A 12806-nucleotide genomic window follows, 5' to 3' on the forward strand; every position below is an offset into this window, starting at 1 on the left:
GGTGTTTTTCACAATTCTTCACATGAATAAAGATGTAAGTAAGATACCTAAAGCCTCTTTTATAAAAGGGCACTAATTCCATTTCTGATGACTCTATGCTCATGACATCTAAACCACACCTTCAATCAAATACCAGCACTTTGAGTGTTGGATTTCAATACACAAAGCTTAGAGGACACAACAATTCAAAATGCAGTGGACAGAAAAATTACTTCATTTTTAAAAAAATGCATTTATTTATTCTCATCTTGTTTGAAATTCATAGAGATTGAAAAGAGAGAGAGAGAGCGAGAGAGAGAGAGAGAGAGAGCGCGCGCGCTTCTGTCTGCTGTGTCATTCTCTAGATTTCAGCACTGGGAGTGGGCTGGGCCAAAGCCAGGAGCCTGGAACATCACATCACCCTAAGTCTACCACATAGATGGCAGGGACTCAAGTACTTAAGCCAACCATACCATTTCCCAGGGCACATTAGCAGGAAAATAGATCAGAAGCAGAGCAGTCAGTAATTGAAGTGGACACTCGGTTATGGGATGTGGGTATACCAAGGGACATCTTAACCACAGCACCAAATTCCCACCCCCAGGAAAATGACATATAATATTTCTCTCATTTCACTTATTTCACCTTGGGCACTCCAACATATGGGGCATCTCTTTCTTAGTTACAGTTCCAAAATATCTGGAGAAAGAATACAGCTGACCTCGATTCAAATACTTACCTCTCTGACAGGCCATCTCACACATTTGGGAGGTGTTACAGGGAATTGAAAAGACATATTCTAATAGGCTGTTGCCTTTGCATTTAGGGGTGACGTTGGTAGGGGCTACTGATTTCTTGGCAGAGAGTAACGTGGTTATCTATCTATTACACACATGAAAAGAGACAAGTACAATACTGAGTGATGCATGTCATAATTAGAGAAATAAATGAGGCAACGGGAGATATCAACAGAAGAGTGAGAAAGAAGAGAATTTTCTCTGAATTCAGGGGTTCAGAGAAGATGAACTAAGACTGTAGTTGAAGGAGCCGGCACTGTGGCACAGTAGTTTAATCCTCCACCTGCAGTGCCTGCATTCCATAGGGGCTCTGGTTCGAGTCCTGGCTGCTCCACTTCTGATTCAGCTCTCTGCTATGGCCTGGGAAAGCAGTGGAAGATGGCCCAAGTCCTTGGGCCCCTGCACCCTCATGGGAGACCTGGAAGAAGTGCCTGACACCTGGCTTTGGATTGGTGCAGCTCCAGCCGTTGCAGCCATTTGGGAAGTGAAGCAACGGATAGAAGACATTTTTCTCTGTCTCTCTCACTGTTTGTAACTCTGCCTCTCAAATAAAATAAATAAAATCTTTAAAAAAAAAAGACTGTAGTTGAAGTATTAAAATGACTAGCTACAGGAACAATGGAGCTGAGGCAGGCAGAGTGTTTCAAGCACTGTGGTCAGTATTTGTAAGTAGGTTGATTTTATTGTTTAAGCAAGTTAAGTACTAAGTAGCCATTTAAGTGATACTTCTCTGTCTGCAGGAAGAAAATTGACAGTGAGAGAGGAAAAAGCAGATAAATTAGAGAGGCTTTTGCAAAACATCATTAAACAGATCAGAGCAGTTTGTACCAAAGTAGTGACAATGGGGAGTAAGGAACTGGTGCAGCTGAGATCTCTTTAAACAACAGACATTAGGTGATTTTGTCCTACTCTATTAGACTCAGTAATCTTGGAAAAGAAACCTAAGAGGAGACTGCTGTTCTTGTTTCAATCAGAGACGATACAGGAAATTTTAAGAGAACTACACAACTTTTTCAAGAAGTTTAACAAAAAGGAAGAGACTTGACAGCATATTGAAGACCAATTGGAGTGGAGGAAAGTTTTTTTTTTTTTCATTTTAGTAAGTAAGTTTTGAGTATTTATACATGATTTAGGACAAAAGTCAGAAGGAAAAGTTGAAGATAAAATAGATTGAACTCAGAACATGAAGTGGATGGATTGGAATGACTTTCATAAGAGCAGAATCTGTCACAAACAGAAAAGAAGGAGAAAGAGTTGGGGAATAAGAACGGTGGAAAAAAGACGATGGAGTTGCCATACGAGAGCTTACTATTTTCCTTTGTGAAGCACAATTGCTATATCTTCTGAAAGTGAAGAGGAAGACAGGGGTGGTAGTAAATAGTAGAGATTTGAGGGGCACTAGTTTTTAAAATAAATTTCCTGGGGAGATGAGGAAGTGAATATGTTGGTATTTCGAAGCTGTGTTGAGGTTCCATGTGGTTAAGTTGTATTCAATCAAGAGTTATCAAGAATGTTGTGGGGGGCAGAGCTGTGGCATAGTGGGTAAAGCTGCCGCCTACACTGTGGCATCCCACATGGGTGCCGGTCCTAGTCCCGGCTGCTCCTCTTCTGATCCAGCTCTCTGCTATGGCCTGGGATAGCAGTAAAAGATGGCCTAAGTCCTTGGGCCCCTGCACCCACGTGGGAGAACCAGAAAAAGCTCCTGGCTCCTGGCTTCAGATTGATGCAGCTCTGGCTGTTGTGGCCATCTGGGGAGTTAACCAGTGGATGGAGACCTCTCTCTTTGTCTCTACCTTTCTCTGTAACTCTGTCTTTCAAATAAATAAAATAAATCTTAAAGAAAAAAAAAAAAAACGACCTCTCTCTCTCTGCCTCTCCTCTTTCTGTGTAACTCTGACTTTCAAATAAATAAATAAATCTTTAAAAAAAGAAAGAGTGTTATGAATATTTATTGTTCCAGGAGGAGAACATTTGTTCTAGGAGATTATTTATTATAGGAGAAAATAGATAACCAACACATCTTTGGCTGCTATTGCAAAGGTCTGAGTTACGCAGAGAGAAGGAGAGGCAGAGAGAAAGAGAAAGAGGGCTTCCATCCGATGGTTCACTCCCCAATTGGCCGCAATGGCTGGAGCTGTGCTGATCCGAAGTCAGGAGCCAGGAGCTTCTTCTGGGTCTCCAATGAGGGTGTAGGGGCCCAAGGACTTGGGCCATCTTCTACTGCTTTCCCAGGCCATAGCAGAGAGCGGGATTGGAAGTGGAGCAGCCAGGTCTCGAACTGGCGCCCATATGAGATGCTGATGCTTCAGGCCAGAGTGTTAATCCACTGTGCCACAGTGCCGGCTCCCTCCCTATATATTTTCAATATTAATTCTTTATTGGATGCATAGTACTATTTGTCTATTTTTGCTTTTAATGCCTGTGATTCTGGGATGTAATATAAGAAGCCTTACTAGATCACTGTCTTATAGTGTTTTCGTATATTTTCCTGTAGTAATTTGGCGATTTCAGGACTCAAGTCAAGAGTCTTGATCCCTTGTGGATTTATTTTTGTATAGGATTTGAGTTAGGGATCATGTTTCAGACTTCTACAATCTCCCCAGCACCATTTGTTGAGAAGACTGTCCTTTCTCCAGGGAATGATTTCAGATCATTTGTGTGTGTTATGGATGTGTGAATTTATTTATGGGGTTTCTATTCTGTTGCATTTGTCTACATGTCTATTTTTGTGACAGTATTCGGCTGTTTTGATTATAACAGGTCTATAGTATGCCTTGAAATCTGGTATTCCTCCTAGTTTGTTCTTCGTTTTTAAAGTTGCTTTGGCTATTTGAGGTCTTTTGTCTTTTTGGGATGTTTTGGGATCTTTTCCATATGAATTTTAGGATTTTTTTCCTAGTTCTGTGAAGCATGTCCTTGGACTTTTGATCACATTGAATCTGTAAATTGCTCTTGGTAACATGGAAATTTTGATGATATATATGCTGAACTATGAACATGGAAGATACTTCCATTTTTGTGTCTTTTTTATTTCTTTCATTAATGTTTTGTTATTTCAATTGTACAGATCTTTGACATCCATGGTTAAATTTTTCTCAGGGCATTTATATTTTGTACCCATTGGAAATAGAATTGATTTTACACATTCTTTCTCAGCTAAAGCATTGCTGGTGTATAAGAATACTATTAATTTTTGTGTATTGATTTTATATTTCTACAACTTTTATGGGTTCTAATAGTCTCAGTGAAATCCTTTTGGTTTTCATATATAAAGGGTCTGGTCATCTGCAAACAGGGGTAATTGACTTTCTCCTTTACAATTCGAATCTCTTTGATTTCTTCTTCTTGCTCAATGGCTGTGGCTAAAACTTGCAGAACTATATTGAATACTGATGGTGAGAGTTGACATCTTTGTCTGGTTCCAGATCTTGGAAGAAAGAGCTCCAGGTTTTCTCTGTTCAATATGATTCTGAATGTAGGTTTGTTGTATATTGCCTTAATTGTGTTATAGTATGTTCCTTCTCTACTCAGTTAAAAAAATTATTGTGATTATGAAAGGATGTTGTGTTTTATCAAATGCTTTCTCTGGATACACTGAGATAATCATATGGTTTTTATACTTCATTTGTTTATATGATGCATCACATTTATTGGTTTGTGTATGTTGAACCTTCCCAGAATCCCTGGGATAAGTCCTACTTGTTTTTTTTTTTAATATTTATTTTATTTATTTGAAAGAGTTACAGAGAGAGGTAGAGACAGAGAGAGAGGTCTTCCACCTGCTGGTCCACTCCTCAAAAGGGTGCAACGGCCAGAGCTGCACAGATCTGAAACCAGGAGCCAGGAGCTTCTTCCAGGTCTCCCACGTGGGTACAGGGGCCCAAGGACTTGGACTGTCTTCTACTGCTTTCCCAGGCCATAGCAGAGGGCTGGATTGGAAGTGGAGCAGCCAGGACTAGAACCAGCATGCATATAGGATGCTGCCCCTTCAGGCTGGGGCTTTAACCCGCTGCAGCACAGTGCTGGCTCCCCCACTTGGTTTGATGGATGAACTTTTTAATGTTTTGTTGGATTTTGTCAGTATTTGGTTGAGAATTTTTCATAATTAGGTTCATCAGGCATATAGGTCTATAGTTCTCCTTTTTTGTTTATAGTTCACTTCTTTGGGAATTATGGTAATACTGGCCTCATGGGATGAATTTGGAAGGGTTCCCTCCCTATCAATTGTTTTGAATAGGTTAAAAAGAATTGGGATTAGTTCTTCCTAAGAAGTTCGGTGTAATTCAACAGTAAAGCCATCTGGTCCTGAGCTTGTATTTGTTTGGAGGCTTTTCCTTGCTGATTCCATCTCAGTCTTGGTTATTGGTCTGTGAAGGTTTTCTATGTCTTTGTGCCTCAATTTTGGTAAATTATATGTGTCCAGAAGTCTATCCATTACTTCTAGATTTTCCAATTTGTTGGTATATAGCTGTTTGTAATAATTTCTAATGATTCTCTGTATTTCTTGGTATCACTTGTAACATCTCCTGTTTCATCTCTGATTTTATTAATTTGGATCTTCTCCCTCTTTTGGGTTAGATGGGCCAATGATATATACCATTAGGATGGGGGTAGGGCTGACACTGGTGGTTGGGCCGTGTGACCACCTGGCTTTCTGCAATGGCGGTGGGGCCTACAGCCTAGGATGGTGTCAGGGTGTAGATCACACCATAGATAAGACTTATCAGTCTGGGTGCCATGTAAGAGTATCCAATTGCAATTCATGACTTCTCAGCTGATGTTCTATGCCTAAAACTCCTATAGTCACGTGGGTCAGGAGTTCATGTTCCAGCTGTTCTGTCCTTGCTGGCCTCTATCAGCAGTGGAAATACCTACTGTTCCCGGAATCAGAACATAGTTCAAGCGGTCAGGGGAGGGAAGGCAGTGGGGAAGTCTCCAATTCTAATGGTGTGGTCCTCCTTAAATCCGAAGTCCTTTGGGGCTATCTACCCCAGCTGCCCTGACCTCACTGTTCACTGCACAACTATGTGGGCCTGGGATTTGGGGCTGCCACTGCCCTATTGGGCCTAGCTGGACTTTTGGGATCAATCTGCCCTGCAAGAATACAGGAATATCTGTCTAGGCCATACTTAAAGCCATTGAGGACTGCAGAATCTTCTTGCAGCTAGGGCTGCTGGCCCACATTGCTGTTTGGGGTTATGTTGCCTTCTTTCTCTTTCTTTCTTCCTCCCTCCCTTAATTCTTTTCTTCCTTCCTTCCTTCCTTCCTTCCTTCCTTTCTTCCTTTCTTCCTTTCTTCCTTTTCTTTCTCCCTTCCCTTCCCTTCCCTTTTCTCCCCTCCTCCCCTCCTTCCTTCCTTCCTTCCTTCCTTCCTTCCTTCCTTCCTTCCTTCCTTCCTTCCATCTCTCTCTCTCTTTCATTCTCTTTCTTTCCTTCTTTTTTTCTTCCTTCCTTCCGTCTCTTTCTCTCTCTCTTTCTTTCTTTCTTTCTTTCTTTCTTTCTTTCTTTCTTTCTCTCTCTCTCTCTCCCTTTCTTTCCTTCCTTCCTTCCTTCCTTCCTTCCTTCCTTCCTTCCTTCTCTCTTTCTCTTTCTTCCTTCCTTCCTTTCTTTCTCTCTCTCTCTCTCTCTCTCTTTCTTTCTTTCTTTCTTTCTTTCTTTCTTTCTTTCTTTCTTTCTTTCTTTCTCTTTTTCTCAACATGTTGGCTTTCTGGGGGTCACGGTGCTTTCTCATTTTTTCTTTCCCAGTATGAGGCCTTTTCTTGGGTCAGGGGAGCAAAACAAACTGCACTTGTTTGTCTTTTCTCCCCTGCTTCATGGTGTTATCTGGATTGTTATGTCAATACCTTACTGGCTTCCTTAGCTTTTGTGAACAAGGCTTGGTATATGACAAACTGTTCTAAATATTTCTGGGGATGACAGTGGTTCTCTGATGCCACAGTCACGCGGTGCAGAGTCGGATGGGAGTGACGTCGGAAGCACTGGATTTTTTTTTTTTTTAACTTTTATTTAATGAATATAAATTTCCAAAGTACGGCTTATGGATTACAACGGCTTCCCCCCAATAACGTCCCTCCCACCCGCAACCCGCCCTTTCCCATTCCCTCTCCCCTTCCTTTTTTTTTTTTTTTTTTTTTTTTTTTTTTATTATTTTTGATAGGCAGAGTGGACAGTGAGAGAGAGAGACAGAGAGAGAAAGGTCTTCCTTTGCCGTTGGTTCACCCTCCAATGGCCGCCGCTGCAGCCGGCGCACCGCGCTGATCCGATGGCAGGAGCCAGGATCCAGGTGCTTTTCCTAGTCTCCCATGGGGTGCAGGGCCCAAGCACTTGGGCCATCCTCCACTGCACTCCCTGGCCATAGCAGAGAGCTGGCCTGGAAGAGGGGCAACCGGGACAGAGTCCGGCGCCCCGACCGGGACTAGAACCCGGTACCCTCTCCCCTTCCATTCACATAAGGATTCATTTTCAATTCTCTTTATATACAGAAGATCAGTTTAGCATACATTAAGTAAAGATTTCAACAGTTTGCTCCCACACAGAAACATAAAGTGAAAAATAATAGATGATTTTTTAAATGATGATGAAATCAGATCAGACCTATTGTCATGTTTAATCCCAGCAAAGGTCAAGTTGGGAATTGCTAATTTCTTCTTCTTTTTTTTTTTTTTTTTAACAGAAGATCAGTTTAGTATACATTAAGTAAAGATTTCAACAGTTTGCACCCCCATAGAAACACAAAGTGAAATATACTGTTTGAGTACTCGTTATAGCATTAAGCCTCAATGCACAGCACATTAAGGACAGAGATCCTACATGAGGAGTAAGTGCACAGTGACTCCTGTTGTGGACTTTACAAATTGACACTCCTGTTTATGGCATCAGTAATCTCCCTATGCACCAGCCATGAGTTTTCAAGGCTATGGAAGCCTTTTGAGTTCTCCGACTCTTATCTTGTTTAGAAAGGTCATAGTCAAAGTGGAGGTTCTTTCCTCCCTTCAGAGAAAGGTACCTCCTTCTTTGAAGACCTGTTCTTTCCACTGGGATCTCACTCACAGATATTCCATTTAGGTGTGTTTTTTTTTGCCAGAGTGTCTTGGCTTTCCATGCCTGAAACACTCTCATGGGCTTTTCAGCCAGATCGGAATGCCTTTAGGGCTAATTCTGAGGCCAGAGTGCTGTTTAGGACATCCGCCATTCTATGAGTCTGCTGAGTATCTCGCTTCTCATGTTGGATCACTCTCCCCTTTATTCTATCGGTTAGTATTAGCAGGTACTAGACTTGTTTATGTGCTCCCTTTGACTCTTAGTCCTTTCATTATGATCAATTGTGAACTGAAATTGATCACTTGGACTAGTGAGATGGCATTGGTACATGTCACCTTGATGGGATTAAATAGGAATCCCCTGGTATGTTTCTAACTCTACCATTTGGGGCAAGTCAGATTGAGCATGTCCCAAGTTGTACATCTCTTCCCTCTCTTATCCCCACTCTTATGTTTAACAGGGATCACATTTCAGTTAAATTTCAACACTTAAGAATAACTGTGTATTAATTACAGAATTAAACCAGTCATATTAAGTAGAACAGACAAAAGAACTACTAAGAGGGATAATGTATTAAGTTGTTCATTAACAGTCAGGGCTATGCTGATCAAGTCACCTTTTATCATAGTGTCGATTTCACTTCAACAGGTTTCCTTTTTGGTGTTCAGTCAGTTGTCACCGATCAGGGAGAACATGTGATATTTGTCCCTTTGGGACTGGCTTACTTCACTCAGCATGATGTGTTCCAGATTCCTCCATTTTGTTGCAAATGACTGGATTTCGTTGTTTCTTACTGCGGTATAGTATTCTAAAGAGTACATATCCCATAATTTCTTTATCCAGTCTACCGTTGATGGGCATTTAGGTTGGTTCCAGGTCTTGGCTATTGTGAATTGAGCTGCAATAAACATTAGGCTGCAGACCGCTTTTTTGTTTGTCAATTTAAATTCCTTTGGGTAAATTCCAAGGAGTGGGATGGTTGGGTCGAACGGTAGGGTTATCTTCAGGTTTCTGAGGAATCTCCAGACTGACTTCCATAGTGGCTTGACCAGTTTGCATTCCTACCAACAGTGGGTTAGTGTCCCTTTTTCCCCACATCCTCGCCAGCATCTGTTGTTGGTAGATTTCTGTATGTGAGCCATTCTAACCGGGGTGAGGTGAAACCTCATTGTGGTTTTGATTTGCATTTCCCTGATTGCTAGTGACCTTGAACATTTTTTCATGTGCCTGTTGGCCATTTGGATTTCCTCTTTTGAAAAATGTCTATTGAGGTCCTTGGCCCATCTCTTAAGTGGGTTGTTTGTTTTGTTTTTGTGGAGTTTCTTGATCTCTTTGTAGATTCTGGTTATTAACCCTTTGTCTGTTGCATAGTTTGCAAATATTTTTTCCCATTCTGTCAGTTGCCTCTTCACTCTCCTGACTGTTTCTTTTGCAGTACAGAAACTTCTCAATTTGATGCAATCCCAATAGTTGCTTTTGGCTTTGACTGCCTGTGCCTCCTGGGTCTTTTCCAGAAATTCTTTGCTTGTGCCAATATCTTGAAGGGTTTCTCCAATGTTCTCTAATAACTTGATGGTGTCAGGTCATAGATTTAGGTCTTTAATCCATGTTGAGTGGATTTTTGTGTAAGGTGAAAGATAGGGGTCTTGCTTCATGATTCTGCACATGGAAATCCAATTTTCCCAGCACCATTTATTGAATAGACTGTCCTTGCTCCAGGAATTGGTTTTAGATCCTTGATCAAATATAAGTTGGCTGTAGATGTTTGGGTTGATTTCTGGTGTTTCAATTCTGTTCCATTGGTCTATCCATCTGTTTCTGTACCAGTACCATGCTGTTTTGATTACAACTGCCCTGTAGTATGTCCTGAAATCTGGTATTGTGATGCCTCCGCTTTGTTTTTGTTGTAGAAGATTGCTTTAGCTATTCGAGGTCTCTTGTGCCTCCATATAAATTTCAGTACCATTTTTTCAGATCTGAGAAGAAGGTCTTCGGTATCTTGATTGGGATTGCATTGAATCTATAAATTGCTTTTGGGAGAATGGACATTTTGATGATATTGATTCTTCCAATCCATGAGCATGGAAGATTTTTCCATTTCTTGGTATCCTCTTCTATTTCTTTCTTTAAGGTTTTGTAATTTTCATCGTAGAGATCTTTAACATCCTTGGTTAAGTTTATTCCAAGGTATTTGATTGTTTTTGTAGCTATTGTGAATGGGATTGATCTTAGCAGTTCTTCCTCAGCCATGGCATTGTCTGTGTATACAAAGGCTGTTGATTTTTGTGCATTGATTTTATATCCTGCTACTTTGCCAAAATCTTCTATGAGTTCCAATAGTCTCTTTGTAGAGTTCTTTGGGTCCTCTAAATAAAGAATCATATCATCTGCAAAGAGGGATAGTTTGAGTTCTTCCTTCCCAATTTGTATCCCTTTAATTTCTTTTTCTTGCCTAATAGCTCTGGCTAGAACTTCCAGAACTATATTGAATAGCAGTGGTGAGAGTGGGCATCCCTGTCTGGTAGCTACGCAAGATGCAGGACCTAACGCCTCTGCCTGGGTCCTTGCTGCTCCGCGAGGGTCCACTGTGCCTCGAGCTTCCGGGAGGAGAGCGTCGTAGGAACCCGGGCGAAGAGGTCAGAGAGGTAATAGAGTAGGCAGAGGAGGTTCCTGGAGGGAGCCCTCCGGATGCGACCTTGTGGTCGGTAGGGAATCGCCTCTCTCTTCTCTTCCGGCTCAAAGAGCGAGTTGGTGAGCGGTCGTGGTAGGTCAAAAATAAAAGAGATACAAAGTGCAACAAACATTAAAATACAGATAATAAAAGGAACACCTAACTCGGAAGTAATTTTTGGCAGCAAGACGATGCAGACAAAAGCAAAAACCGTAATAGATGACTTTGTTAAAAAACAAGAGAATTACAATTTAAGTCGCAAAATTGATTTACTTCCGATTAAGAAAAACTTTTATGTAGAATCAGAAAAAACAAGATCGACGACACAAGAAGAGATAGACACCTGGAGGAAGGAAAATTTTAATGTAATGTGTGACGACTTGAAAGAAGGTGAAAAACATCCTGTACCGAATCCTACCTGTTTCTTTGAAGGTGCTTTAGAAAACTTTCCTGAAACGATGAAAAATATTGAAAAGGCAGGGTTTAAAAGGCCGACACCAATTCAGTCGAAACTTGGCCGGTAGTTCTACAAGGAGTAGATGTCATAGGAGCAGCCCAAACAGGAACTGGGAAGACTTTGTCATATTTAATGCCTGGATTTATTCATCTAGCTTGTCAACCAGTTGGCAGGGAGAAAAGGAATGGCCCCAGCACGTGAGTCCTTACACCCACTCAGGAGCTGACTCTGCAGGTACAGGCCGAATGTGCTAAGTATTCACACAAAAACCTTAGAAGTGTTTGTATGTATAGTGGTGGAGACAGAGATGCACAAATACAAGATGTTTCAAAAGGTGTCGATATTGTAATCGCAACTCCTGTAAGGTTAAATGATCTACAAATGAATAACTTCATCAGACTCAAGAGTGTAGCCTACTTGGTTTTAGACAAAGCTGATAAAATGTTGGATATGGGATTTGAACCCCAGATAATGAAGGTTTTATTAGATGTTCAACCAGATAGTCAAGCTATTATGACAAGTGCAACCTGGCCATATGGTGTCTGTAGGCTTGCACAGTCATACTTGAAAGAACCAATGCTTGTGTATGTTGGAACCTTGGATCTAGTGGCTGTAATCCAGTAAAACAAAATATAATCATTACCACTGAATAGAGAAATGAATACATACACAAAAATTCTTGGAAAATATGTCACCTAAGGACAAAGTCATAGTATTAGTAGAAAAGTTGTTGCTGATCATTTGTCAAGTGACCTAGTCCTCCAACACCTATCATTGGAGTCACTGCATGGCAACAGAGAACAAAGTGATCAGGAGAAAGCATTAAAGAACTTTAACACAGGTAAAGTAAGGATATTAATTGCTACTGATTTAGCATCATGTGGATTGGATATCCACGATATCACTCATGTCTATAATTATGACTTTCCGAGGAATATTGAAGAATACGTACACCGAGTAGGACACACTGGAAGAGCAGGGAGAACAGGGGTGTCAGTCACCCTCATCATGGGAAATGATTGGAGGATTGCCACTGAACTGATTCATATCCAGGAAAGAGCAAATCAGAATATCCCGGAGGAGCTTGTTTCAATGGCTGAGAGATATAATGCAAGCAAGTTGAAAAGAGAAATGGAAAAAAAAAATGGGATGACCTCAAGCAAAACCCAAAAAGTTTTATTAATGATGTTTTATTGAAAGATGGCATTAGCCTAACAGGTGAAATTTTACCTACTAGGCTTTCAAATGCCTGCCTATATAATCTAGGCTTTTTGTTTATTATAATCAGTATTATCTAAGTCTTTAATTATTAGGTGTTAATTCTCTAACCAGTTGCCTAAAATCTAATGTATGTTCATAACTAGAAGTACTAATTTCAGAGTTGAAAATATTACGTTCTACAGAAAGGTCATTATAGCACAAAAGTTGGTAGAGGTAAAAATTGGTAAAATGGCTTCTAAGAAACATAGTAATGTATCAGTGGTAAATACATATACCTCTGATACAGCAGTTCTAGGAATGTATTTTATAAATATGCTTGTTTAGGAGACTTAAAGCAATGTTTACACTAGCAGAAGAATGTAACATGTCTGGCAGGGGAGCTAGATGAACAAACTGCAGGTATACTGGGTATGGTGTGCATTTGAAGATCATGTGGACCATCTTTAAGGACATCTGTTAAAAGCAGAAAAGCAAAATGCACTAGAATGGTGGATTGAGCTAACATAAGAAACTTTTCTACTTCAATCTAATTTCTAGAAATGCTAGATGTAATATTTTCTTGATATGTTCCCAATGCTAGATGATGAATGAAGGTTTGTGATTCTGTATGTTGTGAAACATTTTCATAATAAAACCAAATT

At 40.5% G+C, this 12806-nt stretch overlaps 1 pseudogene; it reads left to right on the forward strand.

The window, feature by feature from the left end:
- Positions 1-10350: 10350 nt before the first annotated feature.
- LOC100338647 (probable ATP-dependent RNA helicase DDX43 pseudogene) lies at positions 10351-12141 on the forward strand (annotated as a pseudogene).
- Positions 12142-12806: the final 665 nt, after the last annotated feature.

Source organism: Oryctolagus cuniculus, chromosome 3 (assembly GCF_964237555.1).
Source record: "Oryctolagus cuniculus chromosome 3, mOryCun1.1, whole genome shotgun sequence".
Classification (NCBI taxonomy): Eukaryota; Metazoa; Chordata; class Mammalia; order Lagomorpha; family Leporidae; genus Oryctolagus; species Oryctolagus cuniculus.